The following is a 9,016-nucleotide window of genomic DNA, read 5'->3' on the forward strand; positions in this document are numbered from 1 at the left end:
CTACTGTGTTGGTGTTTTATACCACACAGTTTTAAATACAAAAAAGTTACTATTATTATTAAATTCAAAAGGAATATGTCCCCACTACATTATATCATACACAAAAATCATTTAGATAATGTAGATTAAAGTGTGAAAGATAATCAATAAGCTTCTAGAATATAACATAGAGAAGACTCATGTCCTAGAAGGAGGCCAACAGGTCTTAAACAAGGCACTAAACCTAAAGAAAAGTATTGATAAACTTGGAATACATTAAAATTAACAACTTCTGTTCATCAAAACTTATTGACACAATGGGAATTCCCTGGCGGTCCAGTGGTTAGGACTCCACGCTTCCACTGCAGGGGGCACGGGTTCCATCCCTGGTGGGGGAACTAAGATCCCGCATGCCTCATGGTGCGGCCAAAAAAAAAAAAACTTCTTGACACAAACAGCAATCATTTTATTCCCTCTTATGAAGGTGAGGGTCGGCTGGCTTAGCTGGGCAGATGCTGGTTGGGGCTGAGTCATCTAAAGCTCATCTGAGATGGAACATCCAAGGTGGCTCTTTTACATGATTGGTTCATCAATGGTGGTTATTGATTGGGAGCTCTGCTAGGGCTGCTGACTTAGGAGTACCTCCACACGGCCTCTCCATATGGCTCGGACTTCTCACAGACTGGTGTCTCAAGAGCAAGTCTTCCAAAGAAGGAAGAAGTAGAAGCTGCCCAAGCTCTCAAAAGCCAAGACCAGAACTGATGCAGCATTGCTTTCAACATGTCTTATTGATTAAGCAGGCACAGGGCAAGCCTAGATTCAGAGGGAGGGAGTAATAAACACCAATTCTCAAAGGGAGAGTGAAAAAGAATTTATAGTCACCTTTAACCTACCACAATACTACTAAGAGAGTGACAGCAAACCACAGACTAGGAGACTAATGTTCAAACAACGTTATCAGTTGAACTGTGTCCCTCTCCCTCAAATTCATATGTTGAAGTCTTAACCCCTGGCACCCTAGAATGTGACTTTATTTGGAAATAGGGTCATTGCAGATGTAATTAGTTAAGATGAAGTCATATTGGAGTAGGGTGAGTCTCTACTCCAGTATGACTGGTGTCCTTATAAAAGGGGAAATTTGGATATGGAGACACGTACAGTGGGAGAATACCATGTGAAGATGAAGTCAGAGATTTACAAGCCAAGGAATAACAAAGATTGCCAGCAAACCACCAGAGGCTAGGAGACAATTGTGAAACAGACTTTTTCTCCTAGCCCTCAGCAGAAACCAACTCTGCCAACACCTTGATCTCAGACTTCTAGGCCCCAGAATTGTGAGACAATACATTTCTGTTGTTTAAGCCACCCAGTTGATGGTACTTTGTTATGGCTCTCCAAGGAAATTAGTACAATATATAAAGAATGTCTGCAAAGCAATACGAAAAAAAATCCAATAGAGAAATGAGCAAAAGTTTAAGCAAACACTTCATGATAGAAGACATTCAAACGTCAACCATATGAAAAAATGCTCAATATCACTAGTTACTTGAGAAATGTAAATTAGACCTCAATAAGGTCTCACTGTACACACTTCAGAATAACTTATAGTAAAAAGGTTAATATCAATAATACAAAGTGTTGGCAAGAATATAGAGCAAATGGAACACATAAACATTGCTCCTGGAGTGTAAGTTGGTAAAAACCACCTTGGAAAACTGTCTGAATCTACTAATGACCCAGTAAGTCCACTCCTAGGCATAGACCGAATAAAAATGTGTACATATGTACAACATGGGGCATAATCATGAATGGTTATAACACTACTATTCTTAATTTCCCCAAACTAGAAACAGTCTAAATTTATATCCAGTACAGAATGGAGAAATAAACTGTGTTTTAGCACTGCAATGTAATACTATACAGCAGTGAGGATGAACCAATCCCTGCTACATTTAAACAACATGAATGAATTTCACAAAAACGAATAATGAGCACCAAGAACAGAGCACAGAATATATGATTCCATTTAATAAAGTTCAAACACAGGAAAAACTGCTCTGATGAGAGAAATCAGGGTAGTGGATATCTTTGGAAAGGAGAGAGTGACTAGGAGGTAGCACAATGAATATCTTGGGGGGAGGGTGATATTTTTTTTTTTCAATCTGGGTGATATTTTACTTTGTGAAAATTCATTGAATTGTACTTTGTGCGCTTTTCTGTGTGTGTTATACGTCAATGTAACATTTTATTTAAAAATTAAATAAATACATTCCAGAGTGTCAAGTCATCTTTACCCACTGATAACTGGAAATACTAGTCATGTTTTTCACATTTGTAATGATTTATAAATGTGTTCTACTGGAATATCATTCTGAGCATCTTTGAGGTTTTGTAAAGAAAAAAGAGATTGCAAGTTCAATTTCTTTATCTTTTTATATAATGAAGCTTTGTCGTGTATGTGAAATATTCAATGTTGATTAACTATTTAAAACTTGGTTAAATCATAGAGTGGACAATAGCATATTAAACAAGGATTTGACACTAAGTTGGGAGGCACAGGCGATCCACTGGATGACAGAATTGGTCATCAAACAGATCTCAACATCAGCTTGCATTCTAATCTCCATATGGATGGCAGCCTCCACTCCAACCTTCCTGAACATGTAATTCCTCCAACTCCAGGAGCTCTCTCTCCCTCACTTCCAGGTTATTTCACATATAGCATTCTCTGCCTAGAACGGTCTTACATAGCTCTTCACCTATCTAACTCCTTCCAAGTCTAGTTCAGGTATCACCTGACCCTTGTGATAGACCGTCTCTGAGATGTTCCCCGGTGATCCCCTCCTCCTGGTCTTCATGCCCTGTGCAATCCCTTCCCTTGAGTGTGGGCTACACCCAGTGATTCACTTCTAAGAAATAGAATATGACAAAAGTGATGGGATATCACTTATGAGACTAGGTTACAAAAAGATCATGGCTTCCATCTTGGGTTCCCTCTCCTCTTGCCTTATTCTCACTCTTTTTCTCTCAGAACCCTTGCTCAAGGAAGTCAGGTGCCTTGTTGTGAGTAGCCCTAGGGAGAGACCCACATAGCAAGAAACTGATGTGTTTGGCCAACAGCCAGTGAGGACCTGAGGCCTGCCAACAGCCGGGTGAGTGAGGTATTGATTCAGAATGAATCCTCCCCAAGTCAAGCATTGAGATGACTGCAGTCCCAGATGACACCTTGATTGCAGCCTTGTGAGACCTTGAGCCAGAGGTACCAACTAAGCAGTACCCGGATTTCTGACCCACAGAAACTTTGGTCTAATACATGTTTGCTGTTTTAAGCAGCTAAAGTTTGGTGTAATTTGTTACACAGCAATAGATGACTAATACAGCCCCCACCTTCACTTCTCCCACCCCCAGTTGGACTCATTGCCCCTGTTGTACCCAATACTTCCCAGAATCACAACATTTATCACACATTATAGTAATCTACTGCTTACTTGCCAATCTCTTCCATGAAAATGACCAGGGACCATGTCATAACTTTTTTTTATTCCACTTCCTAGAATTTAGTTGTACTCAATAAGTGTTTGATTAACACATGAAAGACGAAATAGATGCTAGCTGTTTAACCTTGGGAAATAATAACCTCTCTGATTCTCAATCTTTTCATCTGTAAAATGACAACAAAATTTGTAGAATGATTTAAGAGACAAAAAGAGCATGACTTGGTAAGTAATTAGATGTGAAAGGTGAGGGAAAAGGAAGAGTCAAAGTTTGGACAACTGGGTATTCCTAAGAGAGAGAAAGAATACCAGAGGAGGAGACGGTTTAAAGTAGAAGATGGTGAGTTCAACTTTGGAGATGCCGAAATTGAGATATTTATGAACACATCAACCAGGCTGATGGGTATATAGTCCAATGCTTGCAAGGTCTGTGGTGGGATACTTTTGGGAGTTAATGGCATGTAGATGGTAACCGAAGCCATGGGAGAGAAGCCAAAGAGTGAGATAAGCTGTGGGCTGAGAATAGACACTTAGGGAATATTCTCATGAAAGGGAAGATATAGACAGAGGTCTGTCTAGAATAGGAAGGCTGTGGTAACCCAGATGGATGAATGTAGACAGTTTCATGAAGCAGGGAATGATCAACAATAACAAATACTGCAGCGATCAAGATATTAACATCCTTTGGAATCGGTCATTGGAAGATTATTGAAGACTGTTGCAGATTGTATCGTTCAGAGATGACCGTAACAATATTTCCCATCCCATATGCTCTTCTACAATGTGACCTTGCCTCTGTCCCATTGAGAGATGGGGTCTATACTATCTCGCTTTGATTCTGGGAGGGCTTGTGACCACTTTGATTAGTGATCATGGTGGAAGTGGTGCTATGGGACTTCTGAGGCTATAAAAGTCACAATTTCTGAATCATAAAAAGCGATGCTTCTTCCACCTCATTTCCTGGAACACTAGGGCATGCCATGTAAGAAGCCAGGCTACCCTGAGGCCACCATGCTGTGAGGAAGCCAAACCACATAGAGAGGCGTGTATAGGTCTCTGGTCACCATCATGGAGCAGAGACAAGTGATACTTTGTGACCAATCTGACTTCCAGACCCTCAGAATGCACAAGCATAATAAAATGGTTGTTTTATGCCACTACATTTTGGGGTAATTTGTACTTTATTACACAGTAATAGTACCTAGAACAATGACTTTAGGGAAAGCAGTTTCCATGGAATGGTTAGGACAGAAGCCAGAGTGCAGTGGGTTGGGGAATGTGTAAGAGAAAGAGGGGACACGTGAATAGATTATCGCGGGGGGAGCTCAAATTGGAGGATGATAGAAAGGGACTTAGGAGAGTTCTTGTCAGATGGAATAGACTGGACAGATTTATAGGACAAGAGGAAAATATCAGAGGAGTGAGAGTGTTGAAGCAGAGAGGAGAGGTTGTAACAGAGGAATCAGCAGGGGAAGTCCCAGGCACAGGTTGAAGAGCTGGACTTGAACGGTCTCCACGGAGACTGGAAGAAAATAACTGGAATTTGTTGGGGCAGGAAGGCATAGCAGGATAGCATGCAAGGAAACTGGTGGTACTGGTGTGAGTGCAGTTCACATGATCACCTATCAAGTCTGGACTTCCAGCTGGGGAGACTGATAGACCGAAGGAAATGGAAGGAACAAAGAGCTGGGGTCTCTTGGAGGTCAGAGTGTAGGTATCATGGGTATGAAGTCTTGAGATAGCCAAAAGAGTGGGAGAATGCAACCATAAAGGAGGTTACTAGAATCCAGATGACACAGTCCTGGGTCATGACAAGATCAAGGGTGGGGTCTGGGAGTGGTGGCTGAAGCAGAGGAGAGGTGAAGTCCCTTGGAGTTAAAGAGATCAAGGAAGTAGCAGTCCAGTCAGTTGTCTGCCTGGGCACTGAAATCTCTTAGGGTGACACAGGACTTGAGCAGGAGAGGACTACTGAGAGCCAGGCCATGAATGATTCAGTGAATGAGCATCGGACAGTTTTCAGTATTGGGGAGGAGAGATGTTGGATGGCATGAGGCTCAAAGAAAGCTATGAGTCTGGCCAAGCAATGGTGTGGAAGTGACAGAGGAAAGCCAGGACAACCCAGCCACCACTTCTACTTCCGAGGTGCAGGGTATGGGCCTGAGAGGGTGAGCAACTCTCTCCTGAAGGGCTACATAGAAAGTGAAGACTTCTGTTAAAGCAAAAGATGATGAGAGCCTTCTAACGAGGATCTGGGGATAAAGGGAGCGTGTGTCCATAGTGGATGGAGGGTTCCTGAGGGTGTAATGGCTAAATAGGGTTTGGGAGTGGGGTGAGTAAGAAATACAAGGAGGGCAAGTAATGGTGCGTGTGGGGGTGTGTGGAATTTGAGGTCGCGGAAGGTACTTTTTGTTACAAGGCCCTTGTTCTAGGCAGAGACCCTCTTAAAGTATTTAGAACTTTAGTATTTAGAGCCTGAGCTATGCAGGCGGTGGGGCCTTGTTCTAGGCCAAGGTTCTTGCTCTCCAAGTCCAGTGCCCCTCCCTTGGGCAGGCCCCTCTCATTGGAGCCAGGAGGCCCCTATGCCTGGCAAATGACTGTCTGCCAGGGACACTGTAAAAGGGGAGGGGGGGGTGGACGGTGGGTGGAGCTGGCGCCTGACTGTGAGACCCCCTCAGACGGCCTGGGCATTCCTGACTCAGGAAGTCACACATAGCAATGGATCTTCCTGTTATGACTGTTCTGCTATAAATAAAACAGAAAAATGTGAGAGTTCTTGAACTCTCCTGAGAGGAAGACAATAAAAGCAATTTGACCACCCACCTGGAAGCTCATATTAAATAACTTTTTTAAGACAGAAATGGACACGCTCCTATTAATAAGCCTGGCGAAGTAAAGCCTGTCTGCGGCCAGAGTGACTCTGAAAGCCTCTTTCCCCAACGAGGCCCTGAGGGGAGACAAAGGGAAGGGGTGTGCTCCTGTCATTGGACAAGCCCACGCTGGTCACTGCAGGTAAAAAATTCTACAAGGAAAAAGAGTCCTCAGCCTCTAATCCACCTCTTGCCCTTCATGGAGGAGTTTATGCACATAATTATAGCATCTAAAGGAGAGACCAAGTATGTTGTTTTCCAGGCAAACCCCGTGAGACCCCCAACAACCTGAGGGAGGAGGGTCTGTTTGATGCCCATTTTACAGATGTGGAAACTGAGACTTAGAAGAGTACATTTACCCCCAGGTTCTCACAGTTAGAAAAAGCAGCTGGGATTTGAGGCACTCTAGCTGCCGGATCCGGGGAAATAACCACTCCACCGTTTTCCCTGCCTGCCTGAGGCACAATGTAGTTGTGTGAAGGCTTTCAAAGTCAACTTCCTCTTGCTTCACCTCAGATGTGGTCGGGAGGCAGCTGATCATCACGTCCACTCTGCTCCTTGCTCACACCGTCCTTCAATGTCCTGGCCGTAATCTGCAAAGCCACTGTGGACTGAACATCAGGTCTCCTTCAACCCAGACGCCCCCAGCATCCTGCAGGGAGGTCACTCTGGCCATCAGACACTCGGGATTCCTGGTTCCATGGAATAGAGAGCCCCTCGAGAGAAAGGGAGTCAGGGCTGGAGCTGAGACTGAGGGGCCCTGGGGGTTCTGTGGGTCGTGGTGTCCACCTCTGTCGCTGCCTTTCTCGCCGTCCTCTCTAGAGCCTCACTTCTCGCTTCACACCTTCTCCTACCCAGGTCTCTGCCTGCCTCCTTCTGGCCTCTCCCCCTCCCACGGCGTCTCCGACTCCGCCACGTGGGACCTTCCAACGCATTCCCGTGGCCCCCAGCTCCTCTGCTAACTGCCTGCGCGTCTCAGCGTTCTTGGTTCAGCTTCCTGAGGTGGGAATATGATCGGCCTGGCTCCCTTTTGGGGCTGGACCATAGGTCGTAGGTCAGTGGCTGGCCTGAGTTGGCTCAGATGACCTCCCGGCTGTACTGGACACCAGGGGTGGGACAAACACGGCTGAGGAATGTCCCTCGGCTCTTTCAGCCGGGGCTCTCTGTTGAAGTGTTCTTTTTATTTTTTTTTAACATCTTTATTGGAGTATAATTGCTTTACAATGGTGTGTTAGTTTCTGCTGTATAACAAAGTGAATCAGCTGTACATATACATATATAAAATTATGGAACGCTTCACGAATTTGCGTGTCATCCTTGCACAGGGCCATGCTAATCTTCTCTGTATCATTCCAGTTTTAGTATATGTGCTGCCGAAGCGAGCACGAATTGTTCCTTTTAGAAGAGATGATGGTCAACCTTTGTACTGTACTGCTAAAACCTCCACCCGCCCTCAGGCAGGAACACAGGCTTTTGGAGCATTTATAAATGAGGGCTTTTAACTGCCAGAAATGATAACATACAGTCAGCATACTCTCACTCCAACGTTCACTAGTGTGTGACCCCGTTCCCTTTCAAACTGCTCCCCCTACCAAAATGTCTCTGTCTCTGAGAGCTCCCAGATAGTGACTCCTGTGTGAGCGATGGGCCCAGTCTGTCGCCAGACGACATCTGCATGCTGTCCTCTTGCCACACACACCGCTGGCCCTGCCGCCTCTAGCACTGGCGTTTTTGCAGCTGTCACTGTGTCCCCCAGCCTCTGCTGCTGCCCTCAGCACACCTAAGCCCTGCGGGGATGTAAAGAACACCCACAGGAGGAGTTCTTCATCCTGTTTTTGTCACCTGTTATTAAGGGGCATCACCATGCTCTGACCTCCGATGGCTTGGGAGGGCTTGAATGAATCTGCTCTTCCGGTTTGTCCTCGCCAGCCACTTTCCCCAGGATCCAGGCACAAGGGCATGGGGGGAGGGCAGGGGCGGTGGCTCACAGGCTGGGGCAAAGTTGAGGAGAGACAGCAGGCCTTACTCTGCATCGGCCTCCATTTGGTTCCCTGGGGTTGGGTTATTCCCCAGGAAATTCCTGGTCTCTCAGGCTAGTAGACTTGGGCCAGACCTACCCCAGAGTCTAACCCTGATAGTGGAGGTGGCTTAGAGTCGAGGTGGCCGTCATGGGCACAGCCTCCCAGGATCAGCAGGACGGAGGACTCTGGGGTGAAAAATATAACCGATCTGGTGGGTAAGCTGATGGGCAGAGGGCAGATGAGCCCTTAAATTTACACTGGTCTCCTCTCTATACCTCTCTCTGCCTAATCTTGGGGTGAGAAGTAGAAAAGGGTAAGAGCTGTAGGGAGAGGAATGGGGCAAGAGATTGGGCCCAGACAGCAGTGGACCTAGGGCAACGGGTTAAGCATTCACACATGCTAGAGCACCAAGCCTCTCAGGGGGTGATTTATCCCTGGCAGCCAGTCCTTTACAAGGCACGTAGCCTAGCCCTGTAGGTCAGCTGGGAACAGATGGTATCGACTTGATGTGACACTTAAGAGCACATTTTCAGGAGCCAGACTGCATGCATGAGAATTCCAGCCCCACTCACAAGCTGTGTGACCTTGGACCAGTTACAACAAGCCTCTGTGAGGTGGGAGTCACTATAGGACAGATCATGTAGGGTCATTGTGA

At 45.6% G+C, this 9,016-nt stretch overlaps 1 non-coding gene across 1 annotated transcript; it reads right to left on the minus strand.

Moving 5' to 3' along the window:
• Positions 1-7,620: 7,620 nt before the first annotated feature.
• Positions 7,621-7,726, minus strand: LOC114236569 (U6 spliceosomal RNA). The gene has a single exon (XR_003622493.2). It is a non-coding gene; the product is annotated as a U6 spliceosomal RNA (small nuclear RNA).
• Between the last annotated feature and the right edge of the window lie 1,290 nt (positions 7,727-9,016).

Source organism: Balaenoptera acutorostrata, chromosome 1 (genome assembly GCF_949987535.1).
Source record: "Balaenoptera acutorostrata chromosome 1, mBalAcu1.1, whole genome shotgun sequence".
Taxonomy (NCBI): Eukaryota; Metazoa; Chordata; class Mammalia; order Artiodactyla; family Balaenopteridae; genus Balaenoptera; species Balaenoptera acutorostrata.